The 23,721-nt window shown below is 38.4% G+C and overlaps 1 pseudogene; it reads left to right on the top strand.

Annotated features, from left to right (window-relative positions):
* The first annotated feature begins 8,659 nt into the window (after positions 1-8,659).
* On the top strand, positions 8,660-22,450 carry LOC112778503 (anoctamin-like protein At1g73020; annotated as a pseudogene).
* The last annotated feature ends 1,271 nt before the right edge of the window (positions 22,451-23,721 follow it).

Raw genomic sequence — 23,721 nt, forward strand, 5'->3', positions numbered from 1 at the left:
ACCAAAATATCTTCAGCAACTCCAGCCACTGTAATAATGCTTTTATCTGCTAACACAAAACGAGCTGCCGACCTTTTTAAGGGAGGGAGCCTTAAAACATCATATATAGACAAAGGCATTATACTGACACATGCTCCTAAATCACACATGCAATCGTAAATTACTACATCACCAATAGTACAACTAACTATACAAGGACCTGGATCACTACATTTTTCAGGTAATCCTCCCATTAAAGCAGATATAGAACTACCTAAAGGAATAATTTCTAATTCATTAATTTTGTCTTTATGGATACATAAGTCTTTTAGAAACTTTGCATATTTAGGTACCTGCTGAATAACATCAAAAAGGGGGACAGTTACCTCAACCTTTTTGAATATTTCTACCATTTTAGGATCAGGTTCCAGTTGCTTCCTGGGCTTCCTTGCAAGTTGTAGAAATGGAATGGGAGTAGTGTTTTCTGTGGTGCCTGTGCCTTTTTGTGCTTCTTCCTGTGGTTGAGCTATCTCTTCTTCAGCTATGTCCTGTATATCCTCTTCCTCTTCAACATCTTCGACTTCTACCACCTCTTCAGCTGAGGTGTATTCTGGTGAGCTTGGTTCCTCCTGATTTCTCTCCTGCAGTGTAGTTCCGGACCTCAGGGTGATGGCATTAATGCCTCCCTTTGGATTGGGTAATGGTTGAGAGGGGATTCCAGTGGTGCTTGAAGGTTGATTACTGGAATTTTGTGCTGAACCAAGCTGTGTCATAAAAGCTTGCAGAGTAGAGGTGAGACCATTCAGACTGGCGTTAATAGTGTTCACGATGGTACTTTCCATGGCCAGTTGTCTTTTCTCAAAAGCTTGTAATAAATCTTCATTAGAAGATACAGAAGAATGAGTAAATTGAGATGGTTGCTGCTGATTGTTCGGTGGTCCTTGGTTTTGCCTCAGGTGAGGTACTCGGTAAGGTTGATTTTGCTGCCTGTTGTTGTTATTATTCCACCTCTGATTTCCCTGATTATCTCTGCCTCCCCTGTTATTGTTGTCCCTCCAATTCTGGTTTGAATTGTCCTGCCATCCATGGTTATTATTTCCACTTTGATTGTACCCTTGGTTGGGGCGGTCATAGAAGTTGTGAGTGGATGCCACCATGTTGTCTTCTTGTTGGAGCTACGGGCATTCATCAGTGTAATGGCTGTAATCAGCACAAATTCCGCAAATTCTTTGTGGGACTAGTTGTTGGTTTTGTTGCGGTTGAGTTTGCTGAGCTTGTTGATTCAACTGCATTTGCTTCAGCAGGTTGGTCATCTTACAGATGCTTTGATTTAGAGCAGCAGTCTCTATGCCAGAAGATACTTCTGCAACGGCTTTTGAATGGCCTTGCTTCTGTCTGTGGTTCCGAGTCGATTCAGCTAAATCACTGATCAATTGCTAAGCTTCATCAGTGGTCTTGTACTTCTTCATAGACCCATTGCTGGCACTTTCCAATGTGGTCTTATCTTGGGGCCTCATACCTTGTGTGATATAGCTGAGTAGCACGATCTTGTCAATCATGTGGGAGGGGCATGCTTCCAGAAGATTATTGAAGCACTCCCAGTATTCAAAGAGGGTCTCGTTGTCATCCTGAACAATCGTAGAGATATCCTTCCTCAGTTTATCAGTAACCTCAGATGGGAAGAATTTCTCCAGAAACTCCTTTGTGAGTGTATCCCAGTTGGATACATTTGCTATAGGTTGAGTGTAGTACCACTCTCTTGCTTTTCCCTCAAGAGAGAACGGAAAAGCTTTCAGCAGAATTGAAGTTTCATCAGTGCCATCACGCCTGACAGTAGAACAGGCTGCCTGGAAATCTCTCAAGTGCTTGATAGGCTCTTGAGCAGGTAGGCCATGAAACTTGGGCATCAAATTTAGCAGTGCGGTCTTTATTTCAAAATTCGTAGCTACCGCTGGATGATGCGCTTGAAACGGTTGCATTGTAAAATCAGGAGCTCCTTCCTCCTGAATGGTAACTCTTCTAGATGCCATGTTTTCTGCATGTAAAACAACCGAATCAGTAGAACGGGGGCTGGTTTCTTCCTCAGATTCACTTTCAGATCCGCCCTCAGAGCGGGCTAACCTACGCTGTTCTCGCCTTATTCGTGAAATTGTTCTTTCAATTTCAGGATCGAATATTAGCAAGCGCGGATCAGGAAGTGAACGTGTCATTTGGCGGAAGAAACATGCAGCTCATAGTAGCAAAATTAAATAAAATGCAAATAAATAAATTCTAATTAATAAAATTAGCACTCTATTGCAACTCCCCGACAACGACGCCAAAAATTGATGGGAAGCAGAAGCTGGTAAATTAAAAATTTATTAAAATGGTTACGTTACAAGTATAGTTCTTAACTCACTGAAAATCTGCCTATCAATTTAGAAATATGTCACAGAGAGTTTAAATTAAAATTACTGGGAGTTTTAAGTCCCAGGTCGTCTCCCAACGAGTTGCAGAAAAGTGTGCTGTTTTATTAATCAGATGTTCCAAGAAGTTGAGCTAAGTAAATTGGAATTTAAATTGAGGAATTTTAATTAATATAAATAAAAGCCTTGACTGGGAATTGATTAGTTAGAATCTCTATCATTGATGGAGTGATTTTTAAGATTGATTTATAATTAATGGTTACTCTGTTTGGTTATCCTTTACTAGGTAAGGGAAAGTCAAACAAGTTGGAATGCCAGATCTGTTCACGAGTTACAACCCACTTAATTCAAAGGGATTGGCGTTGGTGACAGGATAGCAATCCAACATTTAACCCAACTACAAATTTTTCCTTCAATCCTTCCAATTCAAGAGTTCCTTTTAATCAACTCCCCATCAAGTAATGAAACTACTCACGCATTGTAACTAAAGAATCCATGGTACATGAAAGGGAATTAAAAGAAGACATGATTATTGGAATTGAAATTGAATTAAAAAGAAATAATCCTTGCATCAATTAATCATAAAAGTATCTGAATGACAAAATTGAACATAACAAAGAACATTGAAGAATAAAACCAAGTTAAGAGAACAAACTAGAATGATGAAGTCTTGATGAGGAAATAACTCTTCTCAATGTTCCAATGCTAAGACCAATTGAAAATCCAAATTCTAAAAACTAGAGAGAAAAACCTAAGAGTGTGAAAAACTAGATCTAAAACTACTGAATGAATATGTGTGTTGTTTCTGCATATTCTCTGACTCTAGTCTGCTGTTCCGGGCCGAAAACTGGGCCGAAATAAGGTCCAAAATCGCCCCTATCGAATTCTGCAGATTATACAGATCGCGCATGTCACGCGATCGCGTCATCCATGCGGACGCGTCGCTTGCGCTTTTTCCTCTCCACGCGTTCGCGTCGTCCATGCTACCGCGTCGCTTGCGCTTTCCAAACCGCGCGGCCGCGCAAGCCATGCGGCCGCGTCACTGCGATTTGCGCTTCTTCGCGCGGTCGCGTGAGCCATGCGACCGCGTCACTTCTCGTTGGTTATCTCCTCAAATTCTTGTGTTCCTTCCATTTTTGCTCGCTTCCTCTCCAATCTCCATCTCATTCATGCCCTATAAAGCCTGAAACACTTGACACACAGATCACGGCATGGAATGGAATAAAGGAGAATTAAAATTAAATAATTAAAGTCTCTAGGAAGCAATTTTCAAACATGTACTAAATTTAGGAAGGAAATCTAAATGCATGCTAAATTGATGAATAAGTGGGTAAGGATCATGACAAAACCACACAATTAAACACAATATAAACTATAAAATAGTGGTTTATCAGTCCTCCTGTTTGGTATTTGTTGTTTACTTTTTGATTGAAAAAGGGCTTTTCTTTGCTGAGAGTTTTGTTGGGATGTTAGTCTCATAGATTTTTTCTGAGTCCTTACTCTGTCACTGCCTCCAAAGGATGCCCCTAGACCTTGTCTTGGGGTTTTCCTTTTACTTGTTTGTATGCTTGAGTCATGCTCTGCTTATGAGTTGATTTTGACTTTTGCCCAAGGTGTTTTTGGTTGGTAATCTATTTTCTTCTTTCTTGCTGTAGGACTAGTTGACCTCATGTCTTCTCGCAAAAATATTGTTGAGACATCTTCCCATGTTCCTGAGGGCATGGCCAATTGGGTGGATTCTATGGTTCTTCTGTGTGTTTCTTTGGTCGACTCCGAGTTTTGTCAGCAGCTTAGGCAATTTCATAGGATTTGTAGTAATGGTAGTGATGAAAAGAATTATGAGCTTGTATCCCCTAACTCTGAAGAAAGGGTTTGTTTTTCTACCCGAATTGTTGGAGAACGTCCCTTTTTCTATGTATACGACTTCTTTTTTAGTCAAATGAATATTACTCTTCCTTTTACCCCCTTTGAGACCAACCTATTGTGGTCTTGTAATGTAGCTCCATCTCAGCTTCACCCCAACTCCTGGAGTTTTATAAAAATCTTTCAATTGCTGTGTCACGAACTAGGTATCCCTACTTCGCAGTCCCTCTTCTTTTATCTCTTTGTTTTGACAAAGCTTGGGGTGGTTAAGAAGAAGGCCGCCTAGGTTTCTTTCCGAGCTTCCCAGGGGAAGAAGGTTTTTTCCATGTTTGATGAATCTTTTCGTGACTTTAAGAATTACTTTTTAAGGGTCCAAGCTATTGAGGGAGCTCGGCCCTTTTTTTTGGATGAAAATGACGAGCCTTCCTTTCCTTTAGAATGGAAAAAGAATGTAATGGTGTCTAAATATACGTGGGAGATGTTAGATGAGGCTGAGCAAGCCTTTGTGACTGTGTTGGAAGAAAACTGGGGGCAGCCTTCCTATCTTGATACAAAGAAATTCCTAGGAAATTCCTCTCTTCTCCGAGCTGAGCTAGGTAGTGGTCGATTTCTCTTTTGTGTTTTTGCTTATTTTGTTGAGTTTATTTCTTTTCTCTTCTTTGATTCATAACCTGGTCTTTCACTGTGATGTTTGTTTGCAGAGATGATTAAAAATAAAGAATCTATGAAGGCCTTTAAGAAGGCGAGGAAAGCTACTGCAGTTCAGAACATCTCGGCCAAGATGGCTGGGGAGGGGTCTTCTCAGGTTCAGTCAAAGCCATCTGTACCAAGCTCTCCTGGACCGACGAGGATAATTCCTACTCCTCGGGTTCATTTGGTTGATCCTCCACAGGCTTCTGTCGTTGCCTCTGGCACTCCTCCGCCGAAAAAGCAAAAAACCGCTGAGCCCTTTAAGTCTTTAACCTTGATGCCCCTGATTTTGATGCTGTTGAGTTTGTGGACCAGCAAATTGGTCCTTATGGCACCATTCCTACTGACGATATTTCTCTCCTTCGCCATTTGGACTTTATTACTCGGAGCAGCGTAAAACTGGCACATATGGGTGTGACTTTATATCGGACTACTCAAGATCTTCCCATTTACGCTACAAAGGCTTTTATGGAGGAGGCTAAGTTGGAGTTCGACCAAATGAAGGGTTTGAAGGAGGAATTTGAGGTAAGGGTGACTAAGTTGGAGAAAGAGTTGGAGGGTGAAAAGGCCAGTTCTATTGCCTTGGCGGCTTCTGCGAAGTTGGCTGAAGACACGGCGTTGAAGTACAAGGAGAGTTATATCACGACTTATACGAAGATGATGGATCTCAAGGATGATTTAGAGTCTGCCCGAGTTGATTACACCGAGCTCCAGGGTCACCTTGTAGGTAGTATAACTGCTGCTTATGAGAACCTGAAGGAGCAGGTCCGGGTTCTTGCACCCAAGCTCGACCTTACTCTCTTCAGCTTGGATAACGTCGTAAAAGATGGTAAGATTGTCCCTGATGATCCTGATGATGATGATGTCGACCCTCCTTCAGTGCCTGCCTCAAAAGCTTCCGTTGTGCCTACTTCTTCAGCTCCTTCATCTGAGGCTGGTCATCCCGAGTCAGAGTCTGATTGTCAAATCTTGATCCGGGATGATGGGACCGTGGATGCGGTGCCTCTTCAGACTCGACCTCCTTCATTCCATGTTGATGCTGCCGAGAAGCCTTCGGATCGTCAATGATTTTTTCTAGATATTTGTGTGAATAGCCCGGCTTGTGGGCTTTTGAACTTTATGTTTTGTAAATGGTGATTCTGACTTTTTGCTACTTCCTGAGTTGCTTGTTTAGCAACTTCATTTTGAAAAACAAAGTAGTTTCCAAGCTCTTGGGGCTAATTTTGGTAGCCTCTTGAGTTTGTTATTATTATAACTTGTGTTTTTTGTAACATATCTGTCTGCATCTTGTCTTGGTACCTTTTTAGGTTTTTTGGGAGTGTTGGAACTTTGTTGTCCGACCTCTTTGGATTGCCTTTGCATTTCATACTTGTGGCTTGATTCCTTTGAGGTTGTGGATGTTTGGATCCACCTTGTATGTTGGCTTCCTCACTTTGGCCTGAATTTATTTCTAGTAATCCGTTTTGTTTGGACCTTGTTCAGGTCTCTGTTAGGAATTTCTTTTTATAACGTCAAGGTTTTTAGGAGGCTGACTTCGTCATGTCGGGATCTTCTAAGTTATTTTAGTAATCCTCTTTCTTGGACCTTGTTCAGGTCTCTTTCAGGGATTACTTTTATAACTTTATGTTTTAGGCCGACCTTATTATGTCGGTCCCTTCTAAGTTATTTTAGTAATCCTCTTTTTTGGACCTTGTTCAGGTCTCTTTCAGGGATTACTTTTATAACATTATGTTTTGGGCTGACCTCCTTATGTCGGGCCCTTCTAAGTTATTTTAGTAATCCTCTTTGTTGGACCTTGTTCAGGTCTCTTTCAGGGATTACTTTTATAACTTTATGTTTTGGGCCAACCTCATTATGTCGGGCCCTTCTAAGTTATTTTAGTAATCCTCTTTCTTGGATCTTGTTCAGGTCTCTTTCAGGGATTACTTTTATAACTTTCTGTTTTGGGCCGACCTCATTATGTCGGGCCCTTTAAGTTATTTTAGTAATCCTCTTTCTTGGACCTTGTTCAGGTCTCTTTCAGGGATTACTTTTATAATTTTCTGTTTCGGGCCGACCTCATTATGTCGGGCCCTTCTAAGTTATTTTAGTAATCCTCTTTTATAGGGCTGGCCAGACCTCTTTCCAGAGATTTACTTTTTATAACTTTGGTTTTGTGACTGATCCGACTTTTTTACGTTGGCCAGTCTTTAAGTTATTTTTTAGCAATCCATTTTATTAAGACTTCGTCAGGTCCTTTCTATGGATCACTTTCGATAACTTCTTGTATTATTCTGTTTTTATCTTTGCCAATTTTGTAGAAATTGGGTTTAATCCCCGTTTGGTCGACCTTTTGACGAATTTTGGTTTTCATCGTTGTTGGTCTTTATCATGATCGTGTAGTGAATTTGGTTTTCACTTTCTGCCGATCTGTAGCTGTATAATCGGAGGATGAGCGTTTCAGATTAATGCGTCTTGAGAATTTGTAGAAGATCTAAACAAATTTTATTCAAAAGAAAATGCAAATATATACATGTGGGAGTTTTATCCCTCTAAGTCGGGCAATTTGTAGGTCTTTGGCTTGGTACCTTATTAAAAAACCTTTTTAGGAAAAAGAGTGTTCCTTGTCCTAAGATCCTTTATCACCCCTAACTATAGGGACACCCGAAGAGGGGTGTAATTGTGATATTTTTTTATTTTTTCCCCATGTTGATCTTCTTTCTTTTTGGATTCTTTATCCTTATCTCGGGAGGAGTAGTTGAATTCGGATTTTGAGGTCTCTCCTAGTCGAGAGGTTTCCTCCATGTTGATGTACTTCTCTGCTCGTTCTTGCACTTTGTTCGGAGATGTGGGGTGTTTTTTCGATATAGATTGGCTAAAAGGTCCTTCTCGTAAGCCATTGATGAGACCCATAATGGCGGCCTCTATTGGTAGGCTTTGTATGTCCAGACATGCTTTGTTGAATCTTTCCATGTAGCTGCGGAGACTTTCCCGATCTCCTTGTTTGATTCCTAATAGACTTGGGGCATGCTTAGCTTTATCTTTTTGGATGGAGAATCTGGCCAGGAACTTCTTGGCTAAGTCGTCGAAGCTTGAGATGGATCTAGGAGGTAGATTGTCGAACCATCTAATTGCTGTCTTTGTTAAAGTAGTCGGGAAGGCTTTGCAGCGAACTGCATCTGAGGCGTCGGTGAGGTACATTCTACTTCTGAAGTTACTGAGATGATGGCCGGGATCTGCTGTGCCATCGTATAAAATCATGTCAGGAAGTTTGAAGTCCTTTGGAATTTTGGTCCTCATAATCTCTTTGGTGAATGGGTCTTGGTCCTTACGGGAGTCGTCTTTGTGACCGGATCGAGTAATCTTGGTCTTGAGATCTGTTTTGAGTTTTAGGAGCTTGTCCTCTAACTCGCGGCGTCGTATAACTTCCCTTCGTAGGTCTCTCTCAGCTTCTCGTTGATGCTCCACATCTTTTTCGAGTTGCTTTAAGCAATCTTGAAGTGCCTCCATGGCTCCCACATTTGGTGAATCGTTGTTTTTGTTAGGTTAAGGGGTATCTTTTGGTGTAGTGTCCGTGTTCTTGTACGACGTTCTATCTTCTAGATCTGAATCATGGTCGTTGTCATGGTCGTCCGCCATGGTGGTGGGATGACTTCCAGATTCCCCGGCAACGGCGCCAATGTTCCGAGGGTTACCTGAAACTGTAGGTTGATCTCAGACGAGATCTTCTGTACTAATCGGCGATGACGTGTCCGGCGTGTGGGTGGTGGCCAGAGCAGTCGCGTCCAACTGGTAATGCTGCTGATCCTCTATCACCAGAGGGTAGTGGTACCTGCAAGGGACTCTGATGCTTAAGTTAGCAAGGGTATTAAGCAGGTTTTTAGTAGAATGAGAGTATGAGTTATACTTGGGTGCTCTAGTGTATTTATAATGGTGAGAAGTGACCTTTTTTAGATAAGATAAGTTAGTTATCTTTATCTTATCTTATCTTTGAGCGAGGTTATCTTATCTTCAAGGGAACCGCCCTTATCTCTATAGGCTTGGACTGCCTTATGATTTGGGTCGTGTTCTTCTATTTGGGCCCTTTATTGGGCTTTCTTGGCAATTTGGCCGAGCTCTTTGAGAAGAGGTCGGATGGTCTGACCTGAAGAGGTCGGCGCTTTGTCGCTAAACATCCCGGATCGGACAGTTCGACCCAGAGTATGAACAGAATCCAAAGGGTACTTCTTCTTCTTCTTCTCCTTCATTTCCTTCTGAGCTTTTTGGTTCAAAAGAGTCTCAACCATCACCTTCTTCTGGAATTTTTGGCTCTATATTTTCTCCTCAGTCACCTAAGGTCAATGAATTTTCCTTCATTTTTCCTTTTTCATTCTTATTTATTTAATTCATTTTGTTTCTATCTTTCTGCATTTCATGCTTAGGTTGATGATGATTTCTCCTATGTAACAGATTTTCTTTTACTTTTGCATTTGCTCTTTGAATCATTATAACAAAGTTTTCATTGCATATATTTAGACTCATATTAATAAGCATCTTTTAGTGTTTTTTTTTAATTTTATTTATTTATTTATTTGTGTTGAGTCAGGTATTAGGCAGAGAATCTCTGAGTCATATTAATAAGTTTTATTTATTTATTTTATTTAGTTACTATGATACATTTTTGAAGAATTACACAGACCTTGCAAATACACGGAATTGGATTCAACCATTACTTGGTAAGCATTTTGATGGGAAAATTTATGGAAAAACGAATTTCTCCAAAACACCCAAAACTAACCGGCAAGTATACCGGGTCGCATCAAGTAATAAAACTCACGGGAGTGAGGTCGATCCCACAGGGATTGATGGATCAAGCAACTTTAGTGGGTGATTAGTTTAGTCAAGCTAACATTTAAGTGAGATTGGGTGAAATTGTAGCCAATAGAAAGTAAATGACAATGAATTTAAAGTTGCAGAGTGTAAATTGGCGAGTAACTTAAAGAGCAAGAAATGTAAATTGCAAGAATCTTAAATTAAAAGAAAAGTAAAATTGCATTAAATGTAAAGGGGAGTGGGTGCTGGAAATTAAAGAGAGCAATAGATCAAAGCTTAGAGAAAATTTAACTTGCAGGAAAAGTAAATCAGATCATGAACCGAAATGTAAAATGCAGAGCACTTGCAGAAGAATTAAATTGCTTGAAAGTAAATTGAATTCAGTGAGAACAGAAAGCAATGAGAACCAAAGATCAAAATCAAGCTCAATGTAAATTAAATTGTAAACTTGCAGCAAAGGAACTTGTAGTAGAGAAGAAATTAAAATTTCAGAAGAAGAACAAGAGAAATCTTAGACCGAGAGGGAAACAGAATTCCTTCTCCCCTCAATCCAAGATTCAAATTCAAAGAAAGAAAAACTAGAAGAGGGAAAGCTCTCCAATCCTAATGCTCCCTAGTGGAGCCAACCTCCTTAATAAAAATGAAACAGATGCCTATTTATAGGCATTTTTACAAAATAAAAATGAAATTCAAAACAAATTACAATTAAAATGAAATTTCTATTCTAACTATCTCTTGTGCCTTTGAGTGGTGTCAATTGGGCCCTTGCTCTTGATGGAATTGGGTTGACAAAAGCCTCTGTTGATTGCTCTTGGAGTTGGAGAGAAACCCATTGTGAACCGGGCCATGAATCATAAAAGTTTGAGTAAAAGTTTGAGGCAAACTTTTACTCAAACTTTTTATACCAGCTGCCCTTATTTGCTGCTACCAACGTTTGGGCTAAAGTTTGAGGTCAAACTTTTAGCCAAACCTTGGGCCTTCTTGCATGCATGTTGGGGTACTACTTTGTCTGCTTGTCAACGTTGCAAATTTCATGCCCACTATAGACTATTATATATGGTTAGAAAGCTCTGAATGTCAGCTTTCTAACCCAATTAGAGTCACCTCAATTGGACATCTACAACTCAAGTTATGCTCATTTGAAGAGGACAAGGTCGCTGGCCTTGTGGCAGCGTTTGAGATAAAGTTTGCCTCAAATGTGGTCGAAAACGCCAGTTCTGGAGGCTCAAACATATTGTCCACCCCATACTATTATACATTGTTGGAAAGCCCGGAATGTCTACTTTCCAATGCCTTTGAAAGCGCATCAATTGGAGCTCCACAGCTCGAGTTATACTCCGTCGAAGATGCAGAGGTCAGTTGGCCTCACTGCAGGTTGCCACCATGCTCGTTTATGCACATTGCGGGGCAGTTTTCTTCCTCAATTTTAGTGTCCACCATGCAGTGCCATATATTCTTGGAAAGATCTCGATTCCTACTTTCCATTGCTTTTGGAATCACCTCATTTGGAGCTCTGTAGCTCAAGTTATTCTTGTTGGAAGTATACCCCTTCAGGCTGTGAGGTGTGTGGCGCCAACGTTTGCCAAAAAGCTTGAGGCAAACGTTGGCGCAAGCTTTTGCTCCCTCCAGGGTGTAGTCAAGCTTTAGCTCAAGCTTTTTTGTCCTCTTTTGCTCTTTGTTTTGAGCCACGCTTTTCTTCCTTTGGGCCACGCTTCTCTTCCTTGATTTGGTCATGGGTCACGCTTTTAGAAGCGTGTCCTAAGCCTCCAAAGTGTGCTCCAACTTCAAAGTGTGCCCAAAATTCCTCTTTTCTTCTTTTTAGCTTATTTTGTGCTCTTTTTGCTTCTTTTTCTTCTTATTTCCTACAAAGTTTATCAAATCAAAAGATCAAAGAAATATACCATTTAAGCACCAAAGAATGCAATATTTAAGCACTAATCATAAATTTCTTGTATGAAAAAGCATAGAAAAACATGACATGGTGACATGTCATCACAACACCAAACTTAAAACTTGCTTGTCCCCAAGCAAGAAAAGAATCATGCAATAAAGATTGACAAACTAAGGTGAGAAGAATAGCAACTCAATGTTCATGGTAAGCTAGTTTTCTAAGCATGCTACAATCACAAAAGAAATGTAAATGATTGATGCTTCCATCTAGCTCAATTTATGAAATCTTTCTCTTATATTTCTTCCTTGAAACAAGCTTCTGATTTTTTTATTAGCTTCTCTTTTTGGGTGCTTTGCCCCCTGAGTTGATAACAAAGCTACGACTTCTAAATGCTTTGTTTTCAAGTATTACCACTTGATATATAAGCACCACAAGCATTTCATTAGAGGACTTCATTAAGCTCATTTTTTTCTTTTCTTTTCTTGACTCTCTAATCATTGATGCTCAGAGCCTTGAGCTTTGAGGGAGTGCTTTTGCACTTGAGCCTAGCCTTGACTTCTAAGTGTTTTGTTTTCAAGCATTTGGCTTGATACATAAACACCACAAGTACTTAACAAATAAATTGCCATTGGTACTCAGAGCCTTCGGCTTTCTCATTCTTTCCCTTTTTCTTTTCTTGCTTTAATTGTATTTGCCTCTTCAAGGTTTTCATGATTTTCAAAAGATTTCACAAAATGTCCTAGATGAAAACTTCAATTAAATAAAATCCAATGCAATTAGGCAACAATCAAACATACTAGCTTTCCAATACTTTTATGCACATGCTAAATTCTTCTTTAATTCCTTGTTTGTTTATGATCATGATACTTTATTGCTTTTGAATTCACAAAACTCAAGTTGGTAATCATAATGACACAGCACCATGTTGCAATTTAGAAATCAAACTATGCCTTTTCATACACACATGCATACAGAGAAGGTAAAGACAATCATGCAGTTTATAGTGCTTGAAACAAATGAGAGGAAAAGGAACTTTACAACCTTGTAGTTCATCTTCTCTATTGTTGTCATTTTCCTCCCATTCTTCCCCTTCCCTTGCCAAACTCAGAATGCTTGCTCATCCTCAAGCAACAATTAGAACAATGGCTATGGGGCTAAGATGGATCATGAATGTCTTACACAGTGAATTATTAGTAGCACATGTGTTTTAAGCAAGCAAAATTAAAGATAATAATCAAGGCACAAGAAACAGAGACATTGTGATTGCAAACTTAAGAAGGTGAGCACAATACATTGCATAAAAGATAAGTGGCACACCAAACTTAGTGTGACACTTTCACTTGGAATCAATGCAAGTATCCAGTAAAGATTTGAAGCAATTTGTGTTGCATAGCAACACCAAACTTAGAATGCAATCCTATGTCCATTTATCTGAAATAAAACTAAATGAAAGAAACTGTTATATGTTAAATACAATCACCAAGTAAAGAACATGTCATGAATAAGGGTCTCTTGGTGATGTATTAACAAAAACAGTTAATAAAAGAAAGCACTAAAAGCAAGTAAATGAATAGAGCAGAGAGAAAAACTAAATTATCCAAAATGACACTGCAAGGGGCATTATGATTAAGCAGACAAGTAGTGTTGCTTGAATGAATTGCATAGAAAATAAGTGGCACACCAAATTTAGAATCTTGGTGTGTCACTTTCATTTTTTTGATTTGATGCAATCATCCAAAAAAGATTGAAAACAATTTGTTGCAAGGCAACACCAAACTTAGAATGTAACCATATGCCAATTTATTGAAATTTAAACAAAGCAAGGAGAAGAAATGTACCTACTGTCTACCCGTTCTTTACTTTCTTCCTCTTCTTCCAATTTGTTAAGAGAAATGACTTCAAAGGAGGAGAAGTTTTAGCTACTGTCCCTTGCCTTGGCCTTTCCTCAGCAAGCTTCCTTTTGCAAATGGCTTGATTGATCTTGCTTGCTGGATTAGGGACAGAATTGGTGTTCTTGCTAGTTGCCTTCACTTCTTTGGATTCAAGACTTGGTTGCTGTGTGACTATTGGAGTTTTGTATTCATCCAGAGCCTTTTGAACTGGTGGTTCCATGAACTCCTCCTTCATGTACTTTTCTGCCTCACTTGAGTTTGGAATGATTTCCTCACTTTCTTGCTCCTCCACTTCCTCTTTTACACTCAACATTTGTTTTAATAGCTCTTTCATGGAGGAGGTTTGTTGATCTTCCCAACATTTCTTCATCTCCTCTTCATATCTTTTAATCTCAGATTCAATTGTTGAGACTTTTTGGTCCAGGGGGGTTTGAGGAGGTTGTGAGTGTTCAGGTTCTTTTGTCACCTCAAGTGCAGTTTCATTTTCAGCTATTTCCACCACCTCTTTCTTTTTCACTAAGAATTCACTTGACTCAGTAGCCTCTTCCTCTTGTTTTTCCTTCTTCTTCATTGCACTTAACAATTTGCCTAACTGTACTTCCATGTTTTTGATGGAGTTCTCTTGTTCTTTCTGGTATTTCTCTTTCTCCTCCGCAAGTCTTTTGAGCATGGACTCAAGATTTGAGAGTCTTTGGTTCATGAAAGTTTGTGTGGGTGGTGAGTTTTGGCAAGGATTTTGTGTGGAGATAAAGTCCAGTGATGAAGAGTTTTCAGATGAAAAACTAGATGGTGAGGTTGGAAAATTTTGTATAAGTGAATTGATAGTACGTTCGAGTGAAGATGGCTCTTGATAAGTGAAATATGGGCTCTCAACTGTTTTCTGGTTTTGCTCCCCCCAGCCATCATTAGAATAGCAACTTGCATCATTTTGTGGTGGAGGAAGATATCCCATATGATTTTCTTACTCATCTTGTGTCTCTGAAGCAAATCTCCATGAATTGGAGTGCTCAGAATTAGTATTCTCTTGGTGATATTCCCAGCCACCATTAGAGATTGGTGATGGTGGGTCATATCCCATGAAATTAATTTGATCATAAGATGAGTTGAACTCCATTTGAATTTTGGAAAACACAACACCAAGGAAAATTGAAATTCATATCTCAGAGATGAATTTCTTAGTGAGGCAATAACTCAAACACCTTGTTTTCAGCTTAGAATAGAGAACAAAAGTAAAGAAAATGCTTGATCTAGACTTCTCACCCACTTAATCATTGTTGATCTAAATCAATCCCCAGCAACGGCGCCAAAAACTTGATGGGAAAATTTATGGAAAAACGAATTTCTCCAAAACACCCAAAACTAACCGGCAAGTATACCGGGTCGCATCAAGTAATAAAACTCACGGGAGTGAGGTCGATCCCACAGGGATTGATGGATCAAGCAACTTTAGTGGGTGATTAGTTTAGTCAAGCTAACATTTAAGTGAGATTGGGTGAAATTGTAGCCAACAGAAAGTAAATGACAATGAATTTAAAGTTACAGAGTGTAAATTGGCGAGTAACTTAAAGAGCAAGAAATGTAAATTGCAAGAATCTTAAATTGCAAGAAAAGTAAAATTGCATTAAATGTAAAGGGGAGTGGGTACTGGAAATTAAAGAGAGCAATAGATCAAAGCTTAGAGAAAATTTAACTTGCAGGAAAAGTAAATCAGATCATGAACCGAAATGTAAAATGCAGAGCACTTGCAGAAGAATTAAATTGCTTGAAAGTAAATTGAATTCAGTGAGAACAGAAAGCAATGAGAACCAAAGATCAAAATCAAGCTCAATGTAAATTAAATTGTAAACTTGCAGCAAAGGAACTTGTAGTAGAGAAGAAATTAAAATTTCAGAAGAAGAACAAGAGAAATCTTAGACCGAGAGGGAAACAGAATTCCTTCTCCCCTCAATCCAAGATTCAAATTCAAAGAAAGAAAAACTAGAAGAGGGAAAGCTCTCCAATCCTAATGCTCCCTAGTGGAGCCAGCCTCCTTAATAAAAATGAAACAGATGCCTATTTATAGGCAATTTTACAAAATGAAAATGAAATTCAAAACAAATTATAATTAAAATGAAATTTCTATTCTAACTATCTCTTGTGCCTTTGAGTGGTGTCAATTGGGCCCTTGCTCTTGATGGAATTAGGTTGACAAAAGCCTCTGTTGATTGCTCTTGGAGTTGGAGAGAAACCTATTGTGAACCGGGCCATGAATCATAAAAGTTTGAGTAAACTTTTTATACCAGCTGCCCTTATTTGCTGCTACCAACGTTTGGGCTAAAGTTTGAGGTCAAACTTTTAGCCAAACGTTGGGCCTTCTTGCATGCATATTGGGGTACTACTTTGTCTGCTTGTCAACATTGCAAATTTCATGCCCACTATAGACTATTATATATGGTTAGAAAGCTCTGAATTTCAGCTTTCTAACCCAATTGGAATCACCTCAATTGGACATCTACAACTCAAGTTATGCTCATTTGAAGAGGACAAGATCGCTGGCCTTGGTGTGCAGCGTTTGAGGTAAAGTTTGCCTCAAACGTGGTCGAAAACGCCAGTTCTGGAGGCTCAAACATATTGTCCACCCCATACTATTATACATTGTTGGAAAGCCCGGAATGTCTACTTTCCAATGCCTTTGAAAGCGCATCAATTGGAGCTCCACAGCTCGAGTTATACTCCGTCGAAGGTGCAGAGGTCAGTTGGCGTCACTGCAGGTTGCCACCATGTTCGTTTATGCACATTGCGGGGCAGTTTTCTCCCTTAATTTTAGTGTCCACCATGCAGTGCCATATATGCTTGGAAAGCTCTTGATTCCTACTTTCCATTGCTTTTGGAATCACCTCATTTGGAGCTCTGTAGCTCAAGTTATTCTTGTTGGAAGTATACCCCTTCAGGCTGTGAGGTGTGTGGCGCCAACGTTTGCCAAAAAGCTTGAGGCAAACGTTGGCGCAAGCTTTTGCTCCCTCCAGGGTGTAGTCAAGCTCCTCCAAAAGTTTGAGGCAAACTTTAGCTCAAGCTTTTTTGTCCTCTTTTGCTCTTTGTTTTGAGCCACGCTTTTCTTCCTTTTGGCCACGCTTCTCTTCCTTGATTTGGTCATGGGTCACGCTTTTAGAAGCGTGGCCTAAGCCTCCAAAGTGTGCTCCAACTTCAAAGTGTGCCCAAAATTCCTCTTTTCTTCTTTTTAGCTTATTTTGTGCTCTTTTTGCTTCTTTTTCTTCTTATTTCCTACAAAGTTTATCAAATCAAAAGATCAAAGAAATATACCATTTAAGCACCAAAGAATGCAATATTTAAGCACTAATCATAAATTTCTTGTATGAAAAAGCATAGAAAAACATGACATGGTGACATGTCATCACATTTATTCCTCCTAAGATGACATATTTTTCTTTGAACCAAATCAAGTCTGCATTAATATCTATCTTTATCAAACAGTGTAACATTATCTTGCTTATGGTTGAACTGGTTTTGGTTTGATTTATAGTAACAATTTGTGGATTATTTATGCAGTTTAAAATTTAAGTGGGTTTGCTAAAAATAGTCAGTTGTGTATTATGCTTTTCTATATTTGTGTGTTTGATAGGTTTTGTGCTGGGATATCTTTGTTTTTTACTTTAAAATTTGAATTTTGTAAAACCACTACTTTGGATCTGAGAGAGCTGAAGTTTGTGTTTGGTGCAATTTGCTTTTGTGCTGTAGGTGGATCCATCAGGTTCTTACTTTTCTTGGAAAGCTTCTGCTTTGGGCAAAAATGTTTCTAATGCAAAGACTTTTCTTGAGAAGAGGAATGGTCACTTTGACTTTGACATCAATGACAATGTTAAGTGCAAAACTTATATCCATAGCATCAGAAAGTATAATGGGATGTGTGCTGGTGTTGAACTATTGATAGCTGTTAAGATACTCGACTATCATCTAAAGCAAACTTGCAAATTCTTTAAATATGTCCAGGCTCAAGTGGACTTGAGGACTTGAAATGGCTAAAATTGATGCATTCAGAATGCATACTTTGAAAAATTTTACATTATAAATATATACCATGTTTATTCTATGAGTTTAAAGTGGCATTTTTCTTTCCCCCCAAAGATTTGCTTTTGGTTTATGTTTCTTTGATGTCCATATCAGAGTCATTCTTTTATCCCCATTTCATTTCAGTGGTTCTTTTCATTCTCCACTTGCAGGTATACTGATGACATGGAACTTGATGATGCGGTGCACACGGCAATATTGACACTGAAGGAAGGGTAGGGTCATGTCCTTTCAAGTTTATGCACTAAATAAAATCATTAACCATCTGACTACCAAGAATCCCAAAATAAGTTTTGTCCACTTTCTTTCAGAGTTACGAATTTGTAGAAGGAAAAGAAATTAATAGTATAGTACAATATTAAGGCTTCCTACATAGGCATTCACTTAGATAGTATTATTATTATCTTTGCTAGGTTCTGTTGGTATAAGGGGCTTTGTATAATCTGAAACAGTTAATTTTTCATTGGTAGTTTACAGGTTTGAGGGACAGATCTTGGGAAAGAACATTGAAATTGGCATAATTGGATTTGGCAAAAAGTTCAGGTGGAAATCTCTTTCTGCAATATTTATAATAATTCGTGTGCTTTGCTTCTTATCTAGTCTGAATGACTTTCTGTTTTGCTTTCTTCAAAACATTACACTACATGAACCTTGCTTTTGATTTTTGATTCTGTTGGATTGTACTTTCTGAATTAAAATAGGAATTCTTAAAAAATACAAAACAGTAAAAAATATTGTTCCTGTGGAACTTGGACACGAAGACTGATTAAGCACAACTGCACAAGCTACCTCAAATCATGCTTACATGTAAATGGGTGACTTAATAGGTTATTAATTTCAAATCATGCTTACAGCTAGATGGTTCATTCTTTAGTTGGTATGAACGTTTTCAGTGCTACTGCCACTTAGGCTGCGTTTGGTTGATGTCTTGAAATAATAAAGACATAGACACAAATACACATGAGTACATAGACATAAAAGACACTCAATTTTTTTTATCTTATTTGGTAACTTAGACACAATAGAATATACAACTCAAAATTTTACTAAAATGTCAATTTTATCCCCATCATTCTTCTCTATCACTATTTTTGTCCAATCCCTTCTTTCAAAGTTATCATCAACATCAATACCACTATAATCGTCAACCAAATACAAAAGCAACAATATGCCAATCTAAATTAAATTTAATAAAATCAAAAAAAATTTTAATTTGTTGCATATCTGTAAAATAAAATATACAGATAATTTTTTTAATAAAGGAATAATAGAAGAGGAAAAGATCAGAGACGTTCTTTCTGAAAAGGATGAACGACGTTGGTAGAGAGAGGATGTGGAGGGAAGCGCCGTCGAAGCTTGAAGTCGCCGGCGAATCTGGATGACGATGGATCTGGACTCCCGTAGCCCGAACCCTTCGAGAGAGAAGGAGGAGCAAAAGCAGCGGTTCTTGATGGAGGAGCAATGGCAATCAACAACAAAAAAAAATGAACACAGAACATTCATCTACATAATAAAATTAATTGCAAAACCAGAACATTCATCTACATAATCCTATAACAAAACAAGATTTACAATATATATTCTGAAAAAATTTAAAAATAAAAATAAAGAAGCACAAGAAGATAGAAATAAAACAATGGTAGTATAATGATACTCACATTAACATTAATCAAATTACAACAAATTTAGTATCAAAATTTAACAGTCAAACTAAACTCAAATAACCAAATCTGTGTTCAAATATTATTATCTAAAAAAGAAAAAGCCTTTGAGATAAAGTTGAAATAGATAGAACAACGGGCACTTGCAGCACCCACATTGATGGCGAGTCCGAAACGGTGAGGCAGGGGCGATGCGGTGAGACCCGTGACAAGGAGGGAAGGAGGCACGGCGAGATACAGAAGCGCAGAGGCAAGAGGCAGAAGGGAGACAACACAATGGTGAGAGGAGAGGTTGAGTCGGCAGAGTTCCAAGTGAGGGATGCGGCTAGTAATGGCGGCAAGGAGATTAAGGAAGGCCGGAGGTGAAACAGTGGTCTAACTTTTAAGAGAGAGAAGAAGAAGAAAAAAAAGAAGAAAGAAAGAAAGAAGGAAGAAGATCTGGAAAGAAGAAGAAGGGGGTTGAGGCACTGACGGAGGAGAAGAGAAGGGCCAAATGGTATGGATAAATCTGGAATTTTAAAAAAATACTAAGGATAAATTTGTCCAAAATTTTAGTTTAATTTGTGTCTCAGGATGAAAATTCGTGTCTCATGATTTGGGAAAGACACAAAATACACATATTTTATGTACTCTTGTGTGTAACGTGTTTCTCTCTTTTTTGTGTCTTACAAAACAAACAACACACATGTACTCCCGTGTCCATGTCTTTGATGGACCGGAACACTAAACAAACACTACCTTAATGCACGGAATTGTGAGTTCTTGTCATAGCCATTTATCAAATTTTCGATTATGCTCCTAATAAGGAATGTGCTTATTAGCAAATGCGCTCTTGTTATGAATAATGAACAATGTTTGGATCCTTGTTGTAACTTGAATATGCAGGTAAACAACAGCAAATCAAGCAGAATCCTTAAATTCAATAGAAGAGAAATCTGTTGGGAAGTCGGAGAGCATCTCCTTCCAAAATTGGAATCAGAGATCATTATTAAGCAAATCTTTCCTTTGCATTGTGTTTTTTCACTTACATATCCATTAATTTTTACTTTAGACATTAACTTGCATTCTCCTCATCCAATTTTCGAATGATCAACTACAGATTGCAATCTATTTTGCTTTTCTTGGAATGTATACACAGTGGCTGCTCTTCCCTGCTGTGGTTGGGCTTATTGTGTACTTCATAGATTATGGGTAAGCCAATATGAATAGTTGGTTTGATAGTTTCTGTTATGATGCACCAGCATGGCGAGGGACATTAGGACACACCAACTTCAAAATTTTGCTGGACTTGAACATGACACAAAACACATACTTGAATGATTAATGACTTTAGACTTCCTTATAACATTTAGGTAAGTGGATTTAGTAGTGCTCCCTGCTTTCTTCATTGCGGTCATACTATGGGCTATTATGTTTTCTCAGTTCTGGAAACGGAAAAATGCTGCACTTTTCTCTGTGGTCTAGTGTTGCAGGTGGCCTATTACCTATGGAAATGCAGTTGATGAAGAATACAAGGTTGTTGGCATGAAGGGTAATGCTCAACCCCGACAGAATCCAATGGACCTCATAAAATTACTCGAGGCTGATAGAGTGAAAGGAAAGAAAGTGTTCACGAAATATAAGTGGTTTAATCATCTCTTGCGAATCAGGAACGATGCACTCAATATCATCAGCATAATATGCCTCCAGTTACCATTTGAGTTGGCATATGCTCATCTTTATGAAGTTCTTAATAAAGATATAATTAAGTAATAATCCATGTCGTTCTTTTCATGCTTCTACTTTTTAGTGTTAATCTATTATTCTCTTATTCAACTTCTTAATTCTTTCTTTGAGTTGTTCTATATTACTTCAATAATTCTTGGTTGTTCCCTTATAACTACTAAGATGACTCTCTTGTCAAATGCTGTGGTTCAGGTTTGGGCTCACTGCTATTTATCTTGCTACCATTCAGTACATTACTAAGCTTGGTGGCAAGGTTTCTGTTAAACTTATCATGTTTGAACACAATGAAAACCCGAAAACACGAGCTGATAGCTTGGTCTACAAGGTAAAAATGGGAAATTAAAAGGTTCCGTGTGCCTTACATTCCTTAGTACTACTAGACATGGAACTTAAGGGATTACTCTCCTCTGCAGGTTTTTGGTCTATACTTTATGCAGACATACGTTGGAATCTTTTATCACGCGTTGTTGCACCGAAACTTTGGTACTCTTCGCAAAGTTCTGATTCAGCAGCTCCTAATTTCTGAGGTTCCATAGAATAATTTCCTTTTGTTATCCTTCTCTTTGATTACCTATTTTTCTTCTACTTCAGTTTGAGGTTTTCCATTTTAGCTTATTTGAACAAAAGAAAACATTTTTCAGGTGGTTCAAAATTTGATAGAAACTTCATTGCCTTATATCAACTACAACTATAAAAAATATGCTGTTCGGTAAGAGCTTTTGTTGCTTTAGACATGGATCATGCAATGTTTACTTTGTTTATGAGATTGCCACTGTGCAGTAGCTAATTACTGTTCATTGTTAAGACAAAATAAGGAGAAGGAGGAGAAAGGATCAGCTGGAACATTCCAGTTTACTTCTAGAGTAGAGAAAGAATTCCTTAAGGCTTCTTACACTGCCAGCACTGGCAAGGAGCTTGAGGATGGGTTATTTGACGGTACTTCTGAATCCACTAGTCTTTCAAATTGCACATAAATACGTAGTTCTTGGTTAATTTCATTTTGGATGATCAAATGTATGCACCAGTAAGAACTCAAAAGCATCACAAGATAAACATTTTGTGTGTATATATATTGGGTTTACAACAGTAACATTGTTCAATGGATTTAACTAGAACATCCTTGTTTGATTGCAGATTTTTTGGAGTTGGCACTGCAGTTTGGAATGATTTTGATGTTTGCTTGCGCATTCCCACCTGCATTCACTATGTCTGCTCTGGTATAAATGCTTTTGTCTACCTTCCTTTTGTATTCTCTTTTCATTTAAATCTCTTTTCATTTAAATGGCCCTTAGTTTAACTATCTTTTATTAAACATTGTTATTGACAACTTAATTCCTACATATTCAGAACAACATTATGGAAATCAGGACAGATGCTTTGAAGCTACTAGCAATGATGAAGCGGCCTGTCCCTCGTGCGTCTGCAACAGTAGGAGTGGTGCACGAAATCGTGATCGTTCATTCCTTGGTAACGGTGCTAAAAACTTAATACGCACGTTCATAATCTTAATTCTTTGTCACAACTTCGCACAGCTAATCAGCAAGTGCACTGGGTCGTCCAAGTAATAAACCTTACGTGAGTAAGGGTTGATCCCACGGAGATTGTCGGCTTGAAGCAAGCTATGGTCACCTTGTAAATCTCAGTCAGGTGGATTCAAATGGTTATAGAGTTTTAATAATTAAAATGTAGAGTAAAGTATCATTTTTGTCCCCAACGTTTGGGGTAAGTTCTATTTGTGTCCCTAACGTTTAAATCGTCCTAGTTGTATCCTTAACGTTTATAAAAGTGATTCAATGTTATCCTACTATCAATTATACTAACAAATCAGATTATATTTCTCAATTATTCTCACTTGGATGTATTCATTCTCAAATATGTCTCATTTGGATGTGTTCGATTTTAATATTATACCCACTATTTGTGTTTAGATTCAATTATGTCCCTAGAAAAGTGAATTATGTAAATGTTGTAGGAATTAGTTTCAACTTTTGATGAGCTATTTTTCGGAGTGGATTATCGATTCTATCCCAGACATTTGTATTCTAACTTCAAGAAGAGATTTTTAAAACTCAAACTAAAGCGTTCATGATGTGTAATTTAGGGCAGGATAACATTGAATCACTTTTACAAACGTTAAGGATATAAATAGGACGATTTAAACGTTAGGGACACAAATAGGATTTACCCCAAACATTGGGGACAAAAACGATACTTTACTCTTAAAATGTAATTAAAATATAAAATAGGATAGAAATACTTATGTAATTCATTGTTGAGAATTTCAGATAAGCGTATGGAGATGCTTTAATTCCTTCTGAACCTCTGCTTTCCTACTGCTTTCATCCAATCCTTCATACTCCTTTCTATGGCAAGCTGTATGTTGGGCATCACCGTTGTCAATGGCTACTTCCCGTCCTCTCAGTGAAAATGGTCCAAAATGCGTTGTCACCACACGGCTAATCATCTGTCCGTTCTCGATCATGCTGGAATAGGATTCAGTAATCCTTTTGCGTCTGTCACTACGCCCAGCACTCGCGAGTTTGAAGCTCGTCACAGCCATCCCTTCCCAGATCCTACTCGGAATACCACAGACAAGGTTTAGACTTTCCGGATCTCAAGAATGTCCGCCGATAATTCTAGCCTATACCATGAAGACTCTGATCGTAAATCAGGAGGCTAAGAGATATGCATTCAAGCTTGCTTTCATGTAGAACGGAAGTGTTTGTCAGGCACGCGTTCATAAGTGAGAATGGTGATGA

This window comes from Arachis hypogaea, chromosome 19 (assembly GCF_003086295.3).
Source record: "Arachis hypogaea cultivar Tifrunner chromosome 19, arahy.Tifrunner.gnm2.J5K5, whole genome shotgun sequence".
Classification (NCBI taxonomy): domain Eukaryota; kingdom Viridiplantae; phylum Streptophyta; class Magnoliopsida; order Fabales; family Fabaceae; genus Arachis; species Arachis hypogaea.